This window comes from Triturus cristatus, chromosome 8 (genome assembly GCF_964204655.1).
Source record: "Triturus cristatus chromosome 8, aTriCri1.1, whole genome shotgun sequence".
Classification (NCBI taxonomy): domain Eukaryota; kingdom Metazoa; phylum Chordata; class Amphibia; order Caudata; family Salamandridae; genus Triturus; species Triturus cristatus.
In genome coordinates this window covers 1,223,703,460-1,223,717,975 of record NC_140591.1, presented here as the reverse complement: position 1 = coordinate 1,223,717,975, position 14,516 = coordinate 1,223,703,460, and the positions used below count along the sequence as shown (strand labels likewise).

The window sequence follows — 14,516 nt, the reverse complement described above, 5'->3', positions numbered from 1 at the left end:
CACCTGTGCTTTATGTAATAATGGAGTACAGGACTTTAATAATGCTTCCTTTATTAGTCCAGTTCTAACACTGCAAAGAAAAAGATTTTTATGCCCCATTTTTCTTAACTCTTGAATCTCATCGGCAAATGAAGCACAGTCTTTTATATTATCTCCACACAACTAGACAATACGTTTTAACATTTTTAACATTTTTACAAAGTTTTTTTACCTTCGTATTAGTTTCATGCACTGATCGTGTTTATGCACTGTGATGCTTCATTTTAACTATTACTTATACTGTAATGTTTATTTAGTTTTACCTCTGTTGTGGTCTAAAAACAACATCGTTTTGAGGGATTAGACTAGCAAATATGAATATGCAAATTCATGTGTTGAAGCAGCATCCTTTCTATCATCTATATTGTTCAAAAACACGGATTTTGTTGCATTGTTCTGTTTGACTTTCAACTAGGAGAAGTTCAAATTGCATTTCTCTGTTCTTGATTCTCTGATATCCAGTGATTGAAGACTCGGCAGTGATTGTATTAACTGGGGGACATGTATGGCACCTCTAGATCTATGTTAGTGCAGCATGGTACAGAAAAGACTTAGGGCCTGATTACAAGTTTGGCGGTCCATCAGACCACCAAAACTGTGGTGGCGGACCATGGACCACCAGACTGGTGGTTTGCCTGCCGTATTACGAATACAGTGGTGGGACCGGCACAGGGTTGCCTCAACCACTGGGGATCATAGATCCCTCGGCAGTGGCATGGCAGTCAGAGGCCCTAATATGTTTGGCGGGGCTGCAGCAGCACTGCAGAGGATATTAGGAGTATCTTGACTGCCTAATTTTCAATTGCGGTAAGCACACCATTAAAAGTGCAGCAGTGAAGAAACATGGGAATCCTACAGGGCCCCCTGTTGCCTCAGGGCCATAGGATGCATGCCCCCCATTCCTTCACAGCAGAGACTTTAAAGTCCATGCCATGCAGGAACAGGTCTTGGCGTTCTCATTGCAGTGCCAGTTTAATAGGCACCGCTGTGGGAACATCTAAGAACCGCCCGCCAGACCAGGAGAAAACTCCCAATCTGGCGGGCGGTCTGACTATGGGTTTGGTGGTCCTGGAGCAGGGCGCTAGCATGGCAGCTTGCTCCAGGACCACCAAACGCATAATCTGGACCTCACATATTTAGATGTTAACAGGGAGATATTGTTTCTAGGTTTGAGAGAGAGAGGTTTGGGCCACACTCAACACAGTAAGAGCAGTGTAAATGGTTTGTGTGGCAGGAGTGACACATGCACTGACAAAATGTCTTGGAATTTCAAGGGGATAAAGAATCCTGTCAAATGACAAAGGATGTGGTCCTATATCCATAATTATCAGTCATCAATAGTAATGCTACAGGTAACACATCTATTTCCACAGAACCACGTGAAGATTAAAAATAAATGGGGAGTCAGGTTTTGGTATGCCAGCTTCATGTAATCAGCACTAGGGGTGTAACTGTGAGGGGACACAAGTGTGCCACTTAAGGTGGAGAGTGAACTAAAAGCTCTCAATGGAAAATATAACGGAGTGTTGGGGGACATATGTGGCAAACCTACACTACTTTTAAACACATATGCACCCAACATCAAAACACCAGAGTTTTGGTGTGGGGCATCTTCAAACACCTTACACAAATTATAAAATCATTTGGATGGGCAACTGTAACTGCGTTTCAGACAGAGCTCTAGACAGTTAAAGATCTCCACTAAGTCACAAGTCAGATCATCTTGAGTGTTACTAGAAGGTATGGACACTCTTAACTTGTCTTAACTTGATAGAATTATGGAGGTGAAAACATGGTCAGTTGAGGGGCTATTCTTTTTTCTCCCCACCTCATGAGACATTCTCCAGAACAGTTTTTATTGTTATGCTCACTCATTCAGGACAGGATATGCACTTTGGGATGACTCTATATTTAGACCAGACTCCTTTGGACCATGCCCCACTTGCAGTGGACTTACAAGGTTAGGCATATGTGGTGCTGATACCACAGTGGTGGCCCCAACCTCATGCCCTATATGGCCAAGTGGTCTGAAAGGAAATTAGGAACGCAGTAAGGAAATTCTTTGATGTGAATGAGGGAACTGTGCCCTCTGCCGGGGTAGAATGAGAAGCTTTTAAGGTGAACATACGAGAGAAATTATGGCCACTACCTATGGGGTGCGAAGATTGCTGGGGTGCAAGATGACGGTATTGGAACAGAAGATAGGGAATATAGATAAGTAGGCTCCAAGTGATGAAGCAACCTGGGAGACTCCACACAAACTGATGGCTGACCTTAATGGGGCCCGGGAAATGTGATTACAAAATGAATACTGAAATCCAACATGAGCAAGGAGAAAAATCGGGATGCTTTTTAGCATAGCTGGTTAACAGAAAAAAAGGAAGGCGCACCGTTGTGTCTCTTAGCCCCTGCCATGCTCATGACAGAACGGTTCCATCATGAGACGTGGTGGGCATGTGCTCATGACGGAACCGTTCCATCATGGCATCCACCCATGGAGGAAGCACTGACATTTCCCCCATGGGCAGCCCATCTACCCATCCAAACAGGGATGGCAGTGTAAGAGGTTCCGCTGCCATCCCGGCCCCTGTCAGCAATCCCATGACATCAGCGTGCACAACAGGCACCAACGTCATCAGGAGCACCTGCACACACTGGAAGCCATTTGCTTCCAGGGGTTCCAGAGGAACTGGTAGGTTTCCTGCTCCCGGGGGGTTCTCTGTGCTCCGAGGCATCAGGGGAGAGGAAAAACTCTTTCCTCTCCCATTAGGTCTCTTTGCAGGGCATTCCTGCTGCACAATTGTGCATGGGGTAGCGATCGTGCAGCAAGAATCCCCCACTAGGCACCCTTGAAATTTTTTGCTGAAGTGGAAGTGACCCGTTGGGCTAGGGTCACTTTGAGTGGAGGTAATTTATTTGTATCTATTTTTGGCCCCTGCCTGAGACAGATTGGCCCTTTTTTGGCCATTCCAACCTCAATAGGCACCTTCGGAAAGGGTCACTTCCAAAGGGGGCAATTTTGTTCTGCTGGTTTCTGTATCCCCACCCCCAGGGACAGATTGTCCCATTTCTTGGCCTCTCTGCCCCCAGATGGAGCAGAAAACACAACTATGCACCGGGGATTCATTTTCTTTTTACAGATGGAAGCGGCCCCTTGAGCAAGGGTTGCTTCCAAAGGAGGCAAATTTCTCTCTGCTAGTTTCTGCCGCCCTGGGGAAATTTTGGCCTGTTTTTTGGGCCTTTCTGCCCCCAGAAAACACCACTAGGCACCAGGGATCTATGGTTGTTGCAAATGGATGCAACCACTTGGGCAAGGGTCACTTCCAAAGGAGGGAAATTTCTGTATTCTGATTTCTGCCACTCCTGGGGACAGATCAGCCCATATTTTTGCCCTTCCTGCCCCTAGGGGGTGGGGGTAGAAAACCCCACTAAGCCATGCATAGGGGCGATTCCTTGGGCAAGGATCACCCTCTATTAGTTTTTATACTTGTGCCCACTTTCTGCTCCCTGCCCAGAGGGCGGATTGGCCCCTGTTGAAGGCCCATTTGCCCCTTGGGTAGAAAACCCACTAGAACCAGTGATCTTTTATAAATGGAAGTGACCCCTTGGTCAAGGGTTGTTTCTAAATGGGGGCATTTTGTATAAGCCATTTTCTAACCCCCACCTCCCTTGGGGGGCAGCTTTGTCTGTTTTCGATTGCCTGGGCAAGGATCGCCCCTCAATTATTATTCTTTGCTTGTTGGCCCTATTTCAAGTCCCATCTGCCCAAGGGGTGTAGAAGCACCAAGGAGATATATATATATATATATATATATATATATATATATATATATATATATATATATATATATATATATATATTCCAACAATATCGTTACGGCGTTTTCACAAGAACGATGCCATGGCCACCCAATTCATCTCAGCGTGTTTTTATTTTCACGATCTATGTCACTCTACGCGTTTCGGAGATCACCTCCTTGTTCACGAGAACAAGGAGGTGATCTCCGAAACGCGTAGAGTGACATAGATCGTGAAAATAAAAACACGCTGAGATGAATTGGGTGGCCATGGCATCGTTCTTGTGAAAACGCCGTAACGATATTGTTGGAATTTTGGGAGTCGCTGTCCCGCCGTGGCCCGCCATTGCAAGTGGCTCGGGTCTTTGCAGCGAAACAAGAGAGGTGGATATATATATATATATATATATATATATATATATATATATATATATATATATATATATATATATATATATATTTAAGTTTGGGGCCTCGGTTATTATTTAATTTTGGCTGTTTTCAAATGCCGAACATCGCTAAAACATTTCTCCCGTTTTTCAACTATATAGGGGCTGAGTCTCAGGCACGCAAAAGCCAGCACCTCCTTTCTCTAAACAATTACAGAACGTGTTAGGGTGAGTAAATCCCCCAATTTGTCAACTTTCTGAAATTTTTAGACAGTAATTGTCTATGACGATTTAACATTGAGGTTAAAACGATTTTCCCTTCCTTTCTTTACATGCATTGATACACAGCATTCGCCTTGGCTAAAATCGGCTAGAAAGACAAAGCCTCATTAACGTGTGTACCGCAGCTAGCAAGAGACCGGTGAAACAGTTAACCTCTGGATATTTCAAGGCAAGTGACACTTTGATTTACACAAAGGCATGCTTTCCCATGGCACGCTTTTCGAACTAATATGAAACACCCTTGTTTATTATAAAGTTCTTTTTGTAGACCCGTTCGGTAGAGTGCACCTAAAGTTTAGCTTTTTTTCTTGATTACAGAAAAGCACTTTGAACAGTGCAGTACACTTCGCCATTGAATGCATAACAGCCTATGCACGTACCTTTGTCCTCTGAAAGGTAAGCACAGACTTTAGAGCCAAACAATTACAAGTAGGAAAACCCAAGTCAAAAACCAATGCTTACGTCTTTTCATATTCTTTTACATTGTAGAGTCCGACCTAGTCCTGGTCCTGAGGAGAACCCTCAAAGGATATTAGGATTCCGAAACGCGTCGACCATAGACAGCTAATTGTAACCATCACAATTTCACTGAATGGCACAGTGTACAAACAAGGCATATTTCCTGTTGTAACTATATTGTCGACTAGCTGGTTATAGCAGGTTGCAATAATGTAAATTACAAATAAATTTGCACCACTATTGTTTTCTTTTCCAACTTAAGGACTGGTCAGTTTTGTGTCATTTGTTTATTGCTATGTATTTGTTAATTGTTAATCACATTACACTTATTATTTGTTAAAGTGTTAAATGTCTATTTGTATGTTGCTTCTCTATGACAACATTTTTTTTTATATGTATGTTATAGAAACTACTGCTTAAAAGAAAAAGGTTAAATAAAAACACCAAATCCATTTTATGTGTTAAAAGGGATTTAATTTAAATAGACTTACTTAAATAACACGTCCAAACACTTCTTTGGTACTACTCTAATTGATGGCCTAGCTTGGACGTGATTATAGGCCCAACCCCCCATTTGTACAAAAAAAAAAAAGTGCAGCAAGAGGCATCTGGACTGCAGCCTGGGGCTGTAAGGCTTCCAATTGTGAAGATCTGACCTCTGGGTTGCCCCAGGCAGCTGACAATGCCTGACTTTACTGGTGTTCCAAGGTGTAGAGTGGATACTGAAAACATTTTGCCTATAATTCTTTTTTAATTGTTTATGGACGATGTATTTTTGGCTGAGATTTTTGAGCAGACTAATTTGTATGCTGAACAGTATTTGAGGGACAACAGTGCCAGACTAAGGCCCCACTCTAGAGCTACCCGGGGGACTCCCACAAATCTGAAAGAGTTGTAGAGTTCTTGGGTTTAACTTTTTTGATGGGCTTGATAAGGAAGCCATTGATGTCTTCATATTGGTCTACTATTCGCTTGATGGCAACGGCTATATTTCCGGCAATCATGAGTCATGATAGGTATTTGATTCTGCTTCGGATCCTGCATTTTGTCGATAATGGTTTAGCGTTGACACAAGATCACCCTGTTTGTGACTGTCTTTTTAAAATTCGCCCTGTCATTAATCATTTTGTATATCGATTTTTCTGAGATCTATGCTCCAGGGAAATAAATTGTTGTGGATGAGTCTTTGGCCCTGTTCCAGGGCCTCTTGGTTTTTAAGCAGTACATTCCTAGCAAGAGTGCACACTATGGAATTAAGATGTATATGCTGTGTGACAGTTGGACTGGATATGTCTCAAATTTCAGGGTGTACACTGGTAGGGATTCCAGGATTGACCACCCCTGGTTGTCTGTCCACTTTTGAAGTGAGTGAGAAAATTGTGTGGGATGTTGGTAGTGGACCTTTGAGCAAAGGTCACCATTTATATGTAGATACCTTCTATACTGGTGTGCAGTTGTTTAGGGAATTGACCAAAGTGGCCACTGTTGCTTGCAGCACAATCTGCTCTAACCGTAAAGGTTTCCCAAAAGATCTTGCTTGTCAAAAGCTTGAGTGGGGACAGTGCAGTGCATTGTGTAGTGAGGAACTTCTAGGTGTGAAGTTCGAAGACAGGAGAGATGTCTACATGCTGACCATCATCCATGATGAATGTATTTCACCTGTGACTGTTTGGGGTCATGTTGCTGAAGTGCGCAAACCTGTGTGCATTTTAGACTACAATAGGCACATGGGTGGTGTTTTAGAGTAGATTAGAGGTTGGAACCTTACACTGCTCTTCGTAAGGCTTACAATTGGCATAAGAAGTTAGCTATCCTTCTTTTCCACTTGGCAACCTTTAATGCTTTTGTTGTATTTAAGAATTGTTCTCCTGAGTCAACAATGACTTTTGTTAAGTTTCAGGAGTCTGTTATAAGCAGCCTTGTTGTAGTGAAACAGGCAAGTGTTCATAGAGTTGGAGTTTTGGAGGATGTGGCTAGATTCAAAGATTGCCACTTTCCTGATCACATTCCTCCCACACCCACAAAAGACTTTCCCAGTTGGAGATGTAGAGTCTGTTGGTGAAGAGGTATGCGAAAGGCGACTCGTGTGAACTTCCTGAGTGTCCTTCTAACCCTGCCCTGGGTGTGCCTGCCTGTTTTAGAATGTACCACATGCAAAATAATTTTAGGGAGCATCCATGAGTGGTAAAGTGAACTGCCTGGTCTATATTGTTTTATATTTTTTGTTGTTTCAAGGTTGGCATTGGTGAAATGTATTTTGATTCAGCTTTTGAATTTGCAGTTTTTTTTCTACTTACAATTTGTTTGTGTTTTCTCTATTGTATCAAAAAAAGTGATAGTGGTGTGTGTGGACTGGTGCTTGGCTGGTGGTGTACGTGGACTGGAGCTTGGATGGCGGTGTGCATGGACTTACGCTTGGCTGATGGTGTCTGTGGACTGGTGCTTGGCTTGTGGTGTGCATGGACTGGCGCTTTGTTGGAGGTGTGTGTGGACTGGTGCTTGCCTGGCGGTGAGTGTGGACTGGCACTTGGTTGACGGGGAGTGTGGACTGGCACTTGGCTGGCGGTGTGCATGAGCTGGTGCTTGGCTAGCGGTGTGCATGGACTGGTGCTTGGCTGGCAGTAAGTGTGAGCTGGCACTTGGCTGGTGGTGAGTGTGGACTGGCACTTGGCTGGCGGTGTGTGAGGATTGACTTGTTTCTAGTCACTACGCACACTGGTAGACAAGCGCCAGTCCACACAATCTGTCAGCTGGTGTGGTTGCTGTGTCAGGCATGTAGGCATGTGAAAGTGATGGGCCCTTGAATGGCGCTGTCTGTTGAAGTGAGTTTTGTTATGTACTGGGCCTTTTCATGGTTTTCAGCTCACAAGCTGTGAGTCACTGGTTCAGTTTCTTGTTCTATCAATTATTAGTGCCGCATTTTATTTTTATGAAATCTCTTGTTAATAAAATTTTATATATTGAACCATCACTCACCCTCGTGCCAAATCCAATCGGTATGTGTGTGTACTTGAGGAAAAGATGATTGGGCAGTAATATTTGTCTTTTCTGGCTTTCTCTGGAAGGGTGTACATTGTCCTATTTTGTTAATGTTGCAATGTGATGGTTCCGCTGCTGGCGGTGTAAATGGTCTTGTGTATCACATACGAAAGGTGTGTGGATGGCCTGTAAAGCGGTTGGGGCCTTGATGCGGCTTTACAGCTCATGAGCTGTGAGTCACTGGTTTCGTTTTTTGTCCTGTAAATTGCTAACAGTCAGTTTCATTTTTGTGAAATCTCTTGTTAATAAAGTTTTATATACTGAACCATCACTCACCTATGAGCCAAATCCAACCAGTATGTGCGTGTGCTTGAAGAATAGATGGTTGTGTGGAAATAATTGTCTTTTCTGTCTTTCTCTGCCAAGGTGTACATTCTCTCTAGGAAAAATCTTCCAACTCTATATATTTTCATAAACTAAACACCCAGGAGAGTACACAGTGATGTCTATCTCGTGGATCCCAACAAGTTATCTTATCCACAATGTCCTGCAAACTTCAAAATGCGACTAAAGTCACATTGTTTTTGCATTACTGTGCCATAACTTTCCAGCTGCAGAAAGAAACCACACATTTCCTACCACCCAGCATTTCCCCAAGTCTCCCGATAAAAATGGTACCTCACTTGCGTGGGTGGGCCAATAATCCGCAACAGGGAAGTACACAAAATATATTGTGGAGACATCAAAATTATGCATCACAAACTATCTGGTTTTGCAAGGGGGCACCTGCATTTTTGGTTCTGGTCTAGGCGGCCATATAAGAAAAACTACCAAACCCAGACATTTCTGAAAACTAGACACACTGGGGAGTCCAGGGAGGTGTAGCTTGCATGGATCCCCTAATATTTTCTAACCCAGAATCCCTTGCGTACCTCAAATGTAGCTGAAAACATCTAATTTTTCTCAAATTTCTGTGTGCAAAGGGTGTAAGATCACCAGGTTGACACACATTTCCTACCACCCAGCATTCCCCAAGGTCTCCCGATAAAAATGGTAACTCACTTGTGTGGGTGGGCCAAGGACCCATGCCAGGAAAAGGCCCAAAATGTGTTGTGGAGACATGAACATTACATATCACAAAATGACATGTTTTTTTAAGGGGGTCACCTGTGTTTTTGGTCCCAGGCTTTGCGGCCATCTAGGGAAATCTACCCAACGCAGACATTTCTGAAAACTATACAGCCGGGGGAGTTCATGGGTACCCGCAATTTTGGAGATGTGCAAATATCCACTGCTTCTAAACTCTATATTTTGTTCCCATCTTGGAAATATATACGTTTCCTTGGAACCTATATTTCACTCTTTATATTTTACCAAATGAATTGCTATATAAACGTTACACAATGAAAATCCCTTGCAAGACACAGCTCAATTATTGGTTTTCGATTCTCCTGGTTCTTGGTGAACCTACAAGTCCTATATATCCCAGCAACAAGAAGGCTCCAGTAGATGTAACGGTATATTGCTTCAAAAAATCTGGCAAACTTAGAAGTTACAGGTGAAAATGTTGGCACAAATGGCTGTTTTTTTCAACTCAATTTAATTTGTTTTTTTTTCAACTGTTAGTTTCTATGCAAGACCTTGAAGGATCATCATAAATGACCCCTTGTTGAATTCAGACTTGTATCTACGTTTCAGAGATGTATAGCTTTCCAAGATCCATTATTGCTTTCATACCCATTTTTACCACTAACTGAAAGGAGGTTGAAAGGACATAAAATAGCAACACTAGGCTATGTCCCAGTAAAATGCCAAAACTGTGTAGAAAATGTTGGTTTTCTGACAAATATCTGCCTGTACCTGAAAGCTGAGAAGATGGTGATTTTAGCATCACAAACCCTTTGTTGATTCCATTTGCAGGGAAAGAACAGATGCTTTCTTCTGCAGCACTTTTTTCCAATTAAAAAGTTCAATAACAAATGTTGCTGTTTTTTGGTTAATTTCTGGGCCCCCTCCAGGGGTATCCACAAACCCTGCGTTCCTTTAGAATCATAAGGGTGCTGGAAAAAAAAGACATACATTTGACGTGGATACCTTATGTAGACAAAAAGTTACAGGGGCCTAAGTGCGAACTACCCCAAATAGCCAAAAAAAGTCTTTTCACGGGGGACAAGGCCTAGCAGCCACAGGGTTAAGGCCCCCACTGATGAGGTTCTGATGCTCAAACTGATATTTTAGAACGATTCACAGAAGCTTACAAGGCGCTATATGCTAAGCACAATGACAGTGATGAGGCACACATAGATGCCATTCTAGATGAAGCGTGCTTACCTATAGTAGATGAGAATGTAAGGATACTTCTGAATGCTCCCATAGAGGAGGCGTATATCATGTGGGCTATTAAGTACATGAACACAGGGAAAACACCAGGAAATTACAGGCTGTCAGCTGAATTCTGCCACACTTATGGGAATTTGCTGTGAGCACCATTGCTAGCTATGTATAAGGAGGCTTTTAAGAGATTAGTATTACCAGCTTCACTGAGGGGTGCAAATATAGTATTCTAGCCCAAACCTGAGAGGGATCTCACTGACTGTGAATCGTATCATCCATTGTCAATGATAAATGTTGATGCTAAAATATTGAGGAAAATATTGTAGGCCTGGGCAAAAATTTCGTTCCGTTCGCGGAAATTGCGATAATTTGACATTTTTGCGTTCCGCGGAGAGCGCGAGAATGTCAAAAATTCCGGTTTCCGCAGCTTGGCGATAATTTGTTTCTTGCTCGCGCTGTAAAATGATACATTCTCGCGCGCGCGCGATCGCCTTACCTGAATCCCTGCGTTCGCCGACAAGTTTTCTTGATCCGGTCGCGTTCTCCATGAGATGTTGTATTGTTTTTAGCCATTTGCGCTGTCTCGCGACAGTTCGCGCCCGCAGTGACGTCATGCGTCGCGCGATCACGTCTTTCTTCTCGCGATCATGCACCGCGAGAACAACTCAAAACAAGATGGCCGCGCCCGCAAGCAGCCACATGGGTAAGTTGGCGACCCGCAACCATGCAGAAAATCGCGCGAACATGCCGGAAAAAAACTTCCGCATCTTCGCGATATTTCTGCTTGTTTGCGATAATTTTAAACATTCTCGCGATAATTTGCGAAGGTTAATTCCGCAAATTCCGCCCACCCCTAAAATATTGGCAGAACGCCTAGCAAGGCAGCAGAGGGGATAATATATGCTGATCAGGCGGGATTTGTGGGCAGATGCACCACCACTACCAACATCCAAAAGGCATTTCTTGTTATGGGACAGGACGTGCAAAGAGAGGAATCAAGTGCAGTTGCTAGTCTAGATGCCCACAAACTTTTGCTACTGTTAACTGGGGGTTTATGGACCACACATTACAATGCTATGCCTTGGGGAAGATTACTTGCAATGGGTAAAATGACTTTATACTGCGAGCAAGGCAAGAGTGAAAGTAGGTAATAGAGTGTCTGCAGTTAGTAGATAGAAAGGGAATCGGTAGGGGTCACCTGTCTCTCCACTGATAATTGCACTAATTATAGAGCCTTTGGCACAAATTATACATTTCCAACACACAGATTATGGTATAATGGTGGGTGGTAAGTGGGAAAACATCTGCCAACAAAATACTGTAGGCATTGAGAAACCCGATTACCACATGGTTGGCTGTTTACAGTACATTCGCATGGGTAGGGGCACACTCAGGGTTTCTTCTAAATGCTGACAAGTCAGTGTTTCATCATGTATAAGTGACTGTAGCAGGGGAGGCAAGACTGCCATGAATAAAGATCCGGTCAACCCCAGTGAAGTACCTAGGAGTGCATTTGAGTTCAGATTTCACTGAAACATATGAATCTAATGTGGGCAATTTACTAGTCTCCCTTGAACAAAGTGTGCACAAATGGCTGAGTTTCCCAATGTCCTTCATAGGGTACATCACAATTAGCAAAAATATCATGCTACCTTGAATACTATATGTATTACAACACATGCTGATGTGCATACTGGAATCTTGCTTCCGCAAAATGGATGAACTGCTCTGATTACTCTACTGGAGGACAGGAAGGGCACAAATAAGTTTGGGGGGACTAAAGCTCCAGTGGGATATTGGCAGGTTACAGGCACCAAATTTCAAAACCTATTATTGAGAAGCTCACATTCAGCTAACAGTGCGGTGGTTTCAGGAAGGGGCACTCATCCACTGGCAGGGATATTGGCATGCTTTGTATTACCATGGGCGTTACTGGCATTACCCTTAGTTCCTCGCAAGAAACGGACAACTTTCCCATTACAGGTTAAGTCCCTGCTAGATATATGGGGACAGGCAATTAAAATAGAAGGGGACAAGTACATTTATATGCAGCAGATGATTCCCTGGCGTTCTGGGATTAGCCCAACTATTCCACTCTTCATGAGACATAGAGGTGAGAGAGATACCCCATGTGACATTGGAGACCTGTTTGAGAATGGCCCAATGGTGGGCTAGGCTGATTGCTGTGAAAAATAGGGGTAGCTGGTAGATGTTTCCTGGCATTTGCTGATTTGGCAGTGGCTGGCTGCAAGGTCTGGGCAGGATTTTCATGAAAACTGGAAACACATGTGTTAAAATAGACCCTTCCAGACATGGGAGGTGAGGGCAAACTCATCACTCAAATGTACTCACTGTTGATACCACACACGACTACCCATATAACCATTCTGAAGACACAATGGGAAGGTGGTATGGGCATGGAGTTGAGGGAACGGTAGTGGACATCTATATTGGATAACTGCAGGAGTGTTAGTTGTAATGTACGTCTGAAACTTTTAAATTATAAATGCATACATAGGGATTTCATCATGCCAGAGTGACCCCACAGACTAAATTCCTCCAGATCTGAACAGTGCCCCAAATGCCGAAGGGCAAAGTGATCCTATATTCACATTTGGGGGATATGTCTGGGTGTGATTGCCCTCAGTGAGACTTTTCAAGTTTTAGAGATACTAACTGAATGGCAACTGCAGCCAACAACACAGATGCGCTTACTTGGACTAGTCACCCGTAATAAACACACAAAATATGCGGAGAAGGTATTGGAACTAGGCCTCACCGTGACGAAGAAGTGTGCAGCACTGAGATGGATGTCCAAATGATTGCCGACACAAAAGCAATGGTTGTGGGAATTTGCGAGGTGGGTAAGGGCTGAATGCGGGGTACACCACAGGTTGGCTTAGAATGGAGTGGAACAGGGAGGGGAGTGTAATGGGACTTAGTAGAAGTCTGGCTACAACAGGAAATAGGAGGCCCTCTACTAGGACAAGATATAGAAGGGACAGATGATTAACACTTTTTTGATATGTCTGTCATGCTGACTTTTTATAATTTGATGCAAAAGTCCAATTATGCTGCCTAAGTGATCCAAATATTATGTGTGAACTTATATTCACTTGCACATTGTGTGACTCACCTCTCCCCCTTGCTTAGGGGGAATTGGGGGTATGGGGAAAGGGACAAGTTACTGAACTGTAATTTTGTCTTGTTCTTAAAATCAATTAAACATAAAAAAATAAAGAAAACTTGCATCTGGTTCAAGAAAGCGACCTAGTAAGGAATGCAGTACTGTCAAAAACCTTCCACATGCAGTTCTACATCTTTCTGAAACAATTTTCAGGCGCATCTAGTGAAATGTGAGGTGCTATGGTACATGCAGGCTTTGAACCACTCTAAAATCCTTCCCCAACTCTAAAAAATAACTTGGTCTTCCCTGGTGAGATTATGCAAGAACTAAGGGAAGGGAAGCACTGTGCTCCATGTATAAGAAGTCAAATGTGCCATTTAATGTAACAGAGCTAGGTCTATGAGACTTAAGTCATGGCAGACGGTGCCACATCTTCAAGCAGCTCTTAGGGTGGCAAAGGCATGCTCTTTGGAGCAGGAGTTGATGCCCCAATCTCTTGTGTAAAGTTATAATGTAGTATTGAATTTCAGGGCATCAGTCAAGCTGAACTGTGTTCTTCAACAACTGAAGTTATGTAACCTGCTATTGCCTGCAAACAGTATTTATTCATGCCTGTATTTATACCTGCTACCGTTACCATATTAGGTTTTAAAGGCTTCACTGATTGTTTTCCTTTGTTGCAAAGTTCAACTGATTCCAACGTTTTTTTAAATTCTCAAATAGGCATAATCATCTCAGCCTGAGAGAGGTTGCATGATACCTTAGACACATTTCAACAAAGACCAGCAACAATGCTCAATTCTGCAAACCAAAACATAGGATGATTATCAAAGCACACCTTCAAAGTAATCTGAAGTACATAGAAGAAAAACACATTTTCAAAAGTTGTGTTTCAAGCCTTGACAATCTATAATTCCAGTTCACCCTTGGTAATGGGTTATGTGCAGTGCTTTGGGGGTCTTTCACACCTGCCAATCACACTTCCAGTTAATGCGGAGGTACTGTAATGAGTGTTATTGTATTACCGATTGCATACTGTGCAATTGTAAAATGATCAAAATCATTATTCAGAGATTAGACACAATAAAACAAAAATATATCATCATATGA

At 43.0% G+C, this 14,516-nt stretch overlaps 1 protein-coding gene across 2 annotated transcripts in view; it reads right to left on the bottom strand.

The window, feature by feature from the left end:
- The window catches only part of MYO16 (myosin XVI), a 2,357,781-nt gene that overhangs the window by 1,741,354 nt on the left and 601,911 nt on the right, over positions 1-14,516 (bottom strand). The gene's annotated exons all lie outside the window — the stretch shown is intronic.